Genomic DNA, 9,236 nt, shown 5'->3' with positions numbered 1-9,236 from the left:
GACGCCATCAACTCTTGCACTGCTGATCTCCCGACGATGGCCTTCTGTTTGGCGCCATCGCTCCCTCCACCACCTGAGCCGGATTAGCTCCTTCGCTTTGTGGCGTGTTCACCTTTGTATTATTTTTAGGCCTTGTTGAGTTGTGCCCTTAGCAGAACCCTCATGTACTTGTGTTGTGTGTGATTGGATTGGATCTTGTATGGAACCTTGTGGCTTTGGTGGTTTGCTTTATCTATAAAGCTGGGTGAAAGCCTTTTTCGGTAGAAGATGGATATTTGAAGCATTTTAGGCAGCCCAAAGTTGTGCAAGAGCCCATTACCAATTAGGGTGACAAAATTTTGCACTACCAATTAGGGATATGACCCGCCTAGCAGCCGCCAAAAAGAATGATAAATCTGGGTGGAGCCTCCATTGGGGAAGAGAAGAGAAAACTAAGAAAGTGAAAGGGAAGGAGAGGAAAATTTTAGGAAAACCTTGCCAATCAAGCAAAGGAATCTATCCCCAAGGTTGTGAAGATTAGATTCACCACCTTGTCTCCTTCAAGTTGCAGTTCCACCATTCTCTTGGTGAGATTGTTTCAATCCCTTGTTCTTGTAGACCCTATCCTGTTTTTTTCTATCAAACATGCAGAAATCTTGATGTATGATTGCCTCTAGTGTTACCTGGATAAAACTTATTGTGTCCCACATTTGATAAGAATGGAAGAAGATTTGGATGATTTCAGTTCATTAGTTTGATTTTACCCAAATTAGGAGGGGAGGGGGTCCACATTAAAATATGGTGTCAATGTGTAGATATTACTAGTACAGTTCGGAGGTACTCCTGACCCAGACATTGTTTGAGGAGCATATGCAATATTGCCAGAGCTATTTTCTCCTTGTATGTTACTTCATATTTTACTTTCCATACTGACCAACGATCCTTGAATTAGTATTTGAAGTCGTGCTAAGGAACGACCAATGGAATGTGAGATGGGTAGTTTTTGCAAAATGTATGCCCTCACAATAGTGGTTGCTAGTGTAGAGGGTTTGCATGCGGGTGTGGAAATTACACTGCGCTAAAGTCACTACCCTGCGAGATTCTCCAATACAATTTTTTCATTTGATTAGCTTTTGACCATTTCACGAAAGAACTCTGGTCCGGATGTTGAATCAAACGGAGCCTAAGATTACTTGTTTCCGCTGCAGTTCCATAAAATAATCGTGTGCTAATACAACAGGGGACTAGCTAGGTTGACAGAGGAAGAGGGCTTCAAGCAATGCGGGAAGACGGGAGAAATCGGCAGGCCTAGTCATTCTCTTGTCCGAATTTAGATTTATCTGGTAGGGTCATTGCGCCAATTTTTTCCAAGCAACATGCAAATAGCTTGTCACAAACAGAAAATCTTGATGTGTGTTTAGGCTGTGAATGGTGAATCAGTATAAGTTTACACTAAATGGTCGAATTAATCCACAACATAACTCAGAACCTTCAGCTAAGAGCTAACTAATTGATGTGCTCCATGATGTTTGGACGGGAGATGTGGAAGAAGTTGCACTCGTGGAGCCCAACAGCGCCATCGACGGGTACAACACCATTATGCTGTTCGGAGAACCTTTTGTGTGTGGCCGTCGTTGATGACGACCATGCCTGAAGCGTCGAAGAACACACCATGGCCGTCACACTAGGGTGCTCCCCCTCTAGAGCCCCTTGCCACCTCCTACAGCCGGGTTGCCGACGTATGACGTGATGGAAGCTGCGAGCGTCGTGTGGAAGCCCGGGCCCAACATGATTGCCTTGGCGATCATGTCAGTGAGCACGATCGGCGACATTGTGCTTGTGCTGCCGCCACTCAACTGAGCCACCCTCTGCTGCACATGCATCGGCTGGTAGAGCGACGCCACTGAAGCTTGCAGCCTTCCGTGGATGCCGCTCAGCATGAACTCAAAAGAGCTCTTGTTGGTGTTGTTGTAGTGCGCGCGAGACGATCCGTAGTACAGGTACGAACCCACACCAGCATTCCACGTGGTCGCACTAGGCAGGCTGGCTCGTGCTGGAGTCGAAGAAGGCGAAGCTCGTGGAAGGGTACCTACTAGTGCTGCTGCTCTGGTCATGAGAGCCAGTGAAGTTGGTGGAAAAACCTGTTGGTGTGGCTGAGGGAGAAGGTCCGCTGTGAGGAGGTCTGCGAAGTGAGGTCGAGTGTGATGGCGGGGTATGACGGGGTTGCGCCGATGGTAGCGCTGGTGGCCGTCGAGAGGAAGAATGGAAGGCCATCGAGCTGGTTGGAGGGGTCAATGGTGGTCACTATCGGGAGGTCAAACCTGAGCCCGTGGAGGCTGGAGGCTACAGAGGGGAAGCCTCAAGCCTGGGGAGGTGGAGGAGGCTGACATGAATGTGGATGCCGCGGCGGAGGTGGTGGAGGCCATGGCGATGGCGGAGGTGGAGAGCGGGTGGCTGTGCGCGCCCTCATAGATGGTGATAGGGATCGACCTGTCCTCTGCGTACCTCTGCACCTGGGGAAAAAATGTACGTGCATTGTCAGTTCGTCACCATGGTGAGGAGTGCAGATGCTATGTGTAGTGTGTGTGCATCAAGGTTTCCACTTTCAGTTTCAGAAACATTTCAATACCAACCGAAATCACCAAAATTCAGTGAATTTCAGTGATTTCGGTTTGCATTTCGGCCAAAATGCTGAAATATTCACTTGAATTCAATTAAATATTTTATTTTTTCATTTTTTTTAAATATTTGAATTCATATGTACTACTGAAACTGCTGAAATATTTTGATCGAAAGGTAATATTTCAAAATTACTAAAGAAATCAAAATCTCACTGAAAATGAAGACCATGGTGTGCATGCTACTAAAGGAATATGAGCGTGATTTATAAAGCATCTTCGATCAGTTAAGAATTTTACTTGAAAACTTGATTAGTTCAAGTGCAAATCGGTTCCATTGTATTATACCGAGCGCAGAAATGTGCAAACTCATTTATATGTGAAGTACTTGTGAAACTAGCGAAAAAAGCGATGCTCTAAAAGTTATTGAAATTGAATACTTAAGTACACACAATTTACGCTTATCATGTCATGAAATTTTGGGAGGAAGATGATGCCAAAGATATGGAAGAAGGTGGTTAAAAGAAGCAAATGAATGATGAACTGATCAGAGTTGTCATCTAGAGGTGATGAAGATGTTTTGGAGCAGGAATTACATGGTTGAATACCTTTAGTGAATGATTGAATTTGTAATATGTTTGGCTGCCGGCTATTTTTGTCCCTTGTCGGTTCCTTTCTTTTGTTGTTAGCGGTGAATGCAGCAGCTGGCTGATGTTGGTTTCAACATTTTGAACACGTTTCTGTGTTACTTCGTTTGCATTAGGATGCTTTTTTTTTTTTTACTTTTCTTGATATTTTAATCTCCTAATAGTGGAACCCAATCCAATATTTGAATTGAATGGAAAAAAGGGAAAAAACATGTCATGAAATTTCAGTTATAAACACAAACCTGAGAAAAAAATGCTACGAATAGTAGGTAATTCAAATAGAGTTGTGAAATTGTGCATGTTAACACTACCACATTGAATATGTTGTATTTTATCTCTCAAGCATAACTTATATTTGAAATTTTGTAGCATGTTGGATATATATATGCTATGTCTATGAACTAGGTTGTTTTTTTCAAAAAGGTTGAGAACTTTTAACATGGATATATTTCCAACATTTGGTGTACCACCGCACAAGGCCTCCAAATGCACAGCATATATTCGCTAGATACACGTATATGGATCGGGAAAACATTCGCTGGATCACTAGACGTTTTTCCGGAAAGACATGTAATGTTTGCATTATATATATATATATATATATATATATATATATATATATATATATATATATATATATATATATATAATAAAAATGAACGGAACCTTTATTTTTTAGGGAAATTTTCTATTTTTAGTCGGCTTGCTTTCAGTGGGCAGCACACATATGGAGACTGGTGGACATGGCTCTTCCCATCTCCTTCTATTAATATAAGATATAAGATACACGCACTTGTGTGTATTCTTGAAAAACCATGTGGGACGCTAGCCCAACCCAAAGCCCACCATAGCCTTTTCCAATATCCGGCATTCTAAACCCCGATCGGCCACTAGCATGTCGGGCAAGCTTGTTTCGATGCGATCAGCCTAAAACCCAACAACACCCTTGTGGCATTGCTATTGCAGGTTGCCGAGAAGCCGTGCGCGGGGAAACGGCGCAAGCGATACCAGGGATTCCCATCGCCACCAGAGAGCACCCGATGGCGATGCCGTACATACCCAGGCAGGAGAGGCGCCGGCAGCCAGTGGTCCATGCTTTGCTCTCCACTTTCCCGGAGGCTCCGACCCTCCCGAGTGATGAGGCCAGGCTCCGATCGATCTCTGAGTCCGATCCCCCGCACTCATGCCACTCGGTAGTACTTACCGAGCCGCCTCTAATAGAGATTGCATAATGCATTGTTAGTGTGTACCAACTTCTGCATGTAAGAGCATCTCCTATAGTAGCCTTATTTCTAGGCACAAGACATTTTTAGGGCACGAGGGAAAATCCTCCCCGACAGCTGTTTAATCAAAAAAAATGCAAAATATTTTTTGGACCGCCCTAAAATACACTCCAAGTGGAGCAAATATAGGGCAGTTCGGCGCTGCCAAACAATGCAAGGTTGCCTCCAAACACGCGCGATCGTTTCTCTCCCACCCACAGCCGAAAACCCTCGAATCCGCCAGCTGGCCACGGCGAGCCATGGCCGGCTCCTCCGTTCGGCTGCCCTATTTTAGGGCAGTAGTTGTGCCCAATTTCTTGCTCAGTTATAGGGCTGCTGTTGGAGACGGGCGCTTGGTCGTGCCCAAAAAAACGAGTTTTGTGCCTTAAATATTTTAATCCACCCAGTTTTTGTGCCAAAAAATAAGGCTACTATTGAACATGCCTAAGCTCACATTCTTAAGTAATCTGTCTATTTCGATTCGAATTCGCAAGGTGCACACACGTTTTAATAAACTTTTTATCATTAATTTTCTCAAAAGAATATGAGTTATATGCCCGAAATTATACCACTGGAAACGTCCCTTGAATGTTAATCTAATGTTTTTTTGGCATATGATGTAACTAATATTTTGTCGATCAAATTTATGATCAAGTTTTTACTAGAAGCGTGTGAATTGCGAACGAGGTAACTTTACAAACCAGAGGAAATACTAATTAAGTAGTATCACGGTGTTCAGAAGCAACACATGTATGATTCTTGCCCAAGTTTGTTTTGCAGAACACACTTCTTGCCACCGATTTTGTTTGATACCACCATATGTTGGGATTATTCTGTGACATATTATTGACCATGCAATGCATATCATACCTGCTTCCTGAGGGGGCACCCCGTTCCGACAGTGCAGCGGTAGTAGGCGCGCGGGCACGAGTTCCCCTTGGATATCTTCTGCCCGTACTTCCTCCACTGGCACCCATCATTCATCTCACGGCCAACAAACCAGACATTCAAATCATATACCCATTTGAATTTCCATTCTCGTTCCTTTAAAATTTAATTTCTTTGTAATTTGTGTATATGTATTTAGGTACATGTATGTATGTACCGTTGGTGTGTCACACCTTGCCCTCACCGACACCCTGGCCTTCTTAGCCAGCGGCTGCCTGAGCCACGTCATCCTCGGCATCGGTTCTCCTCAGGTTCTTCAATGTCTTGCTCGCCAACGAGGTTGTCGGCATCTCTGTGGCATCTTCCTCGGAGCTGCCTACAGGGCTCAGCGTCAGCACATCCGGCCGCACCTTCATCTCACTTCCATCAGATCTTGCACCAACAACTCTGTTGTCTAGATTATTTTAGCTGCCCTTGATTTCTTCTCCCATGTTGTTGTGCTTGCTGGTGCTGGTGCTGGTGCTCGTTCCGAGCTGCAAAGAGATGAACCTCGGATCCTTGACACTGTTGGCGGGCAATGTGTGCTCCGGTGAGCCCACGACGAGGTTCTTGCCATGCTCTTGCTGCTGGAGAACATCAAACCGCTTCTGAAGGGATCGATGGTCCTCCACCATCCGTGACAACACCGTCTTCAGCCTCTCGTTCTCTTTTCTCACTTCGCCCATCTCTGCCCTTGTCGACGCGATCTTGTCTTCTTGAGCCTGAATCAATGAAAGCATCACAATAGTGAGACGTGTTAGTAGTTTATATTACCATTGGTGAAGCAAATCATCACATATGATAATGTCTAGTTGGCCACTTGGTTTGGTGTGTATGTTAGTATGTATTGGACTACTGCAAACTAACTAATTTTGTACCTAGGAAGAGGAGAACTGTAGGAAAATATAAATACCTACTAGGTGTAGGTTCTGTGTTTGTGTATTAGTTGAGAAATTCGTAGTAATTAATAAATTTAAAGGATGCTTGCTATTTCTTACTGCCACTTCTGTAGTAAAAGCAACGAAAAACAAAGCATATATATATAAGTACCAGATCCTCCCTTATATATGTAGGCAACGATGAAAAATTCTTTTGGCTATGTTGTTCAACATGTTTTTTTTCTTCCGAAAAGTGTTTAAACATGTTTGATTAAGTACTCCCTCCATCCCGAAATACTTCTGAAGAAATGGATAAAAATGAATGTATCTAGAATTAATATACGTCTCGATACATTCATTTCTTCCACAAGAAACTTGAAAAAAAATGCCATCTTAGGCCCGGTGATCATCTTTCATCTAGAAAACCAACATGAAATTCTGTATTAGTGTAAGATGAACAAACAATTAATAACAGCATGAATTTATTGGTTGACAAGCTAGCTGTGGCAAAAATCCATTTCTTGGCTTATCCACATGTTTAATTGGACGTTTCTACGTGCACCAGGATCTTGTCCCTAAAGATGATCTCCTGATTGATTTTGACATCAGAAAGAGAAGTCCCTAACTTGCATACATGTTCAAAGAATCAAGAACCATAACCCAGACAAGGGAGAAACTCAGCCAAGTCCTAACCAGTAGTGTTACCAATGATCGATCGGTGGAGGGACATGTTGTACTCGGGACAGTTTTCACGGGACCTACGGAGGCGCGTGCGACCGACGGGCCAGATCGGTCGCACGACGTAGATGAGGTGGATCGCGAACTGGTGGGTGATCAATCCGATCGCGTGCGAGGTTGGGACGTAGCTCGGTGGAGGCGGGGTGGCTGCGTATGAGATGAAACCGATGATGACGGTCGCAACCGGAGCTGACAGTCGGCCAGAGGCAGCCAGCGAGGCTGACGCAGCCGACAGTTAGCAGCCGGCTCGAGGCAGCCGACGTGGCCGACACGGCCATCCCGAGAAAGCCGACGAGACCGGCGCGGTTGGTGCCGGCAGCCGGCTACGACGACGCAGCCAACAGCTAGCTGTCGGCCTGAGGCAGCCAGCGAGGCCAACGCGGCCAGCCCGAGGAAGCCGACAAGGCCGATGCGGCCGGAACCGGGACCGACCCGACGTAGCCGGTGCGTGACCGTATGAGGCAACGAAGGCGGATGGTGATGAAGCAGTCCATGTCGTAGAAGGGTGACAACAACCGGCATAGGACGATGGGCAAACAGACACACGCAGTCGACAGCCGTGATGGGTCCCAGCGTCGCGCGTAGCTGAAGGGTCGGTGTGGAGGCCGGGCCGCGCCGATGTCGGAGTAGAGGCGCGGGATCGTTGCTGGCGGCGGGCGACCCAAACCGATCTTAGATCGGAAAATCAAAAAGGAAAAGCCGACCAATGCGACTGGCCGAGAGAGAAAACCCGGATCAAGAGATCGGGAGAATACTCTCTAGGACAGCCGATCAACACGAGTGGCGAACGAACCATAGGTACGGGCGGCGCGGTCCCCGACGGCGGTTATGGAGGCCGACCGCCCCGGGGGTGGGACGCGGGGTGAAAGCGACAGGCGGTGGCTAGGTCTAAGAACTTGCGGCAGATACCATGTTACAAGGAAGAAAGATGGATTGTTACGAAATATGATGAATGTTGTATTGAGCTTTATGGACGAATATATATATAGGAGTAACTTGAAGGGCAAGAAACCTTTTCTAAAGATAAAGATAAGGTAGGAGATGGATTATAAATTCTAAACTACCAAATATACGGACTTCATATATATCTCTAAGATGCACTTTGGAACTACTCAGATTATGTAATCCGATTTTTATAATCTATTATGTCTCCAAACAGGACAGATTATATTGCAGTTTATAAAAACTAGATGACCAGATTATTAAAAACTCATAATCTACTCTACCCCAGCTAAAATCAGATTATGGATTACTAATGACCCATTACCCTTAGAAACTTGGAGATAATTACCTACTGCCACCGCCACCGTCCTCCAAACATGACTCCCTAGATTATTACCTTTGCAGCTAAAAAACAGATGGCATACATGTCATTGTACAATATAAACCTGGATTACAGTTTATATAATCTGGCCTTCAAACATGTCCACCTAGATTATTTTTATAAACCAGATTATATAATCTATCTTCATAATTTAAATTATTATAATCTATTGTAGTTCCAAACAGGGCCGGTAGGTGTATTTGGCATAAACACATGCCGTACGCTGGTGCTTACATACGCTGTTTGGGTGCTGTTTAGGTGGTCGGCATGAGCAATGTCAAACACAGCCGCACTCTTTGGTGAAGACTCGGAGAGAACCAGAAAATACATATATCGGCGGCGGACAGGAGACTGAGATTTACGTATGTGTGGAATAGGCTTCAACGTGCCCAACATGTTGCGGTTGTCTGGAGGCCAGCTGTACGTCGTCGTCGAGCGCGTCTGTCCAGCTTTGATGAAGCTTCTTGCCATCATCTCCGGCGGCGTCGGCGTCTCGGCCGACTGTTATAGGAGAGACTCCGTCGTCAAGCAAGGAATCGCTTTCAGACCAAATTTCAGTCCTGTAGGGCCGTTCATCTGAAGAAGTTCAGTCATAATAAACCGCTCACATATTTTCGTTGACAATTCGTAAACATGTCTCTCTTGTTTGAGGTACATCAACAAGTTGTCCGTGTTATTATTGTCCAGAGAAATTAGGAAAGCCGCAGCATGTATATGCCTATTATGTACGTACGTACTATTATTCGTGTAAGTGAAGTTTGGTGAGAGCTGAGAGGGGAAAGATAAGTGCGGTGGGCCCCATGTGTCTTCTACACAAGTCAGAATTTCCTCCCAGAAAGAAGTCCGCCATTTAATTTGGCGGT

At 45.1% G+C, this 9,236-nt stretch overlaps 1 pseudogene; it reads right to left on the bottom strand.

The window, feature by feature from the left end:
• Positions 1-1,481: 1,481 nt before the first annotated feature.
• Positions 1,482-8,769, bottom strand: LOC123422622 (annotated as a pseudogene).
• Between the last annotated feature and the right edge of the window lie 467 nt (positions 8,770-9,236).

The sequence above is a fragment of the Hordeum vulgare genome, unplaced genomic scaffold (assembly GCF_904849725.1).
Source record: "Hordeum vulgare subsp. vulgare unplaced genomic scaffold, MorexV3_pseudomolecules_assembly, whole genome shotgun sequence".
NCBI lineage: Eukaryota > Viridiplantae > Streptophyta > Magnoliopsida > Poales > Poaceae > Hordeum > Hordeum vulgare.
Note: the sequence above shows the minus strand (reverse complement) of the source record. Positions and strands in the feature narration are given on the sequence as shown.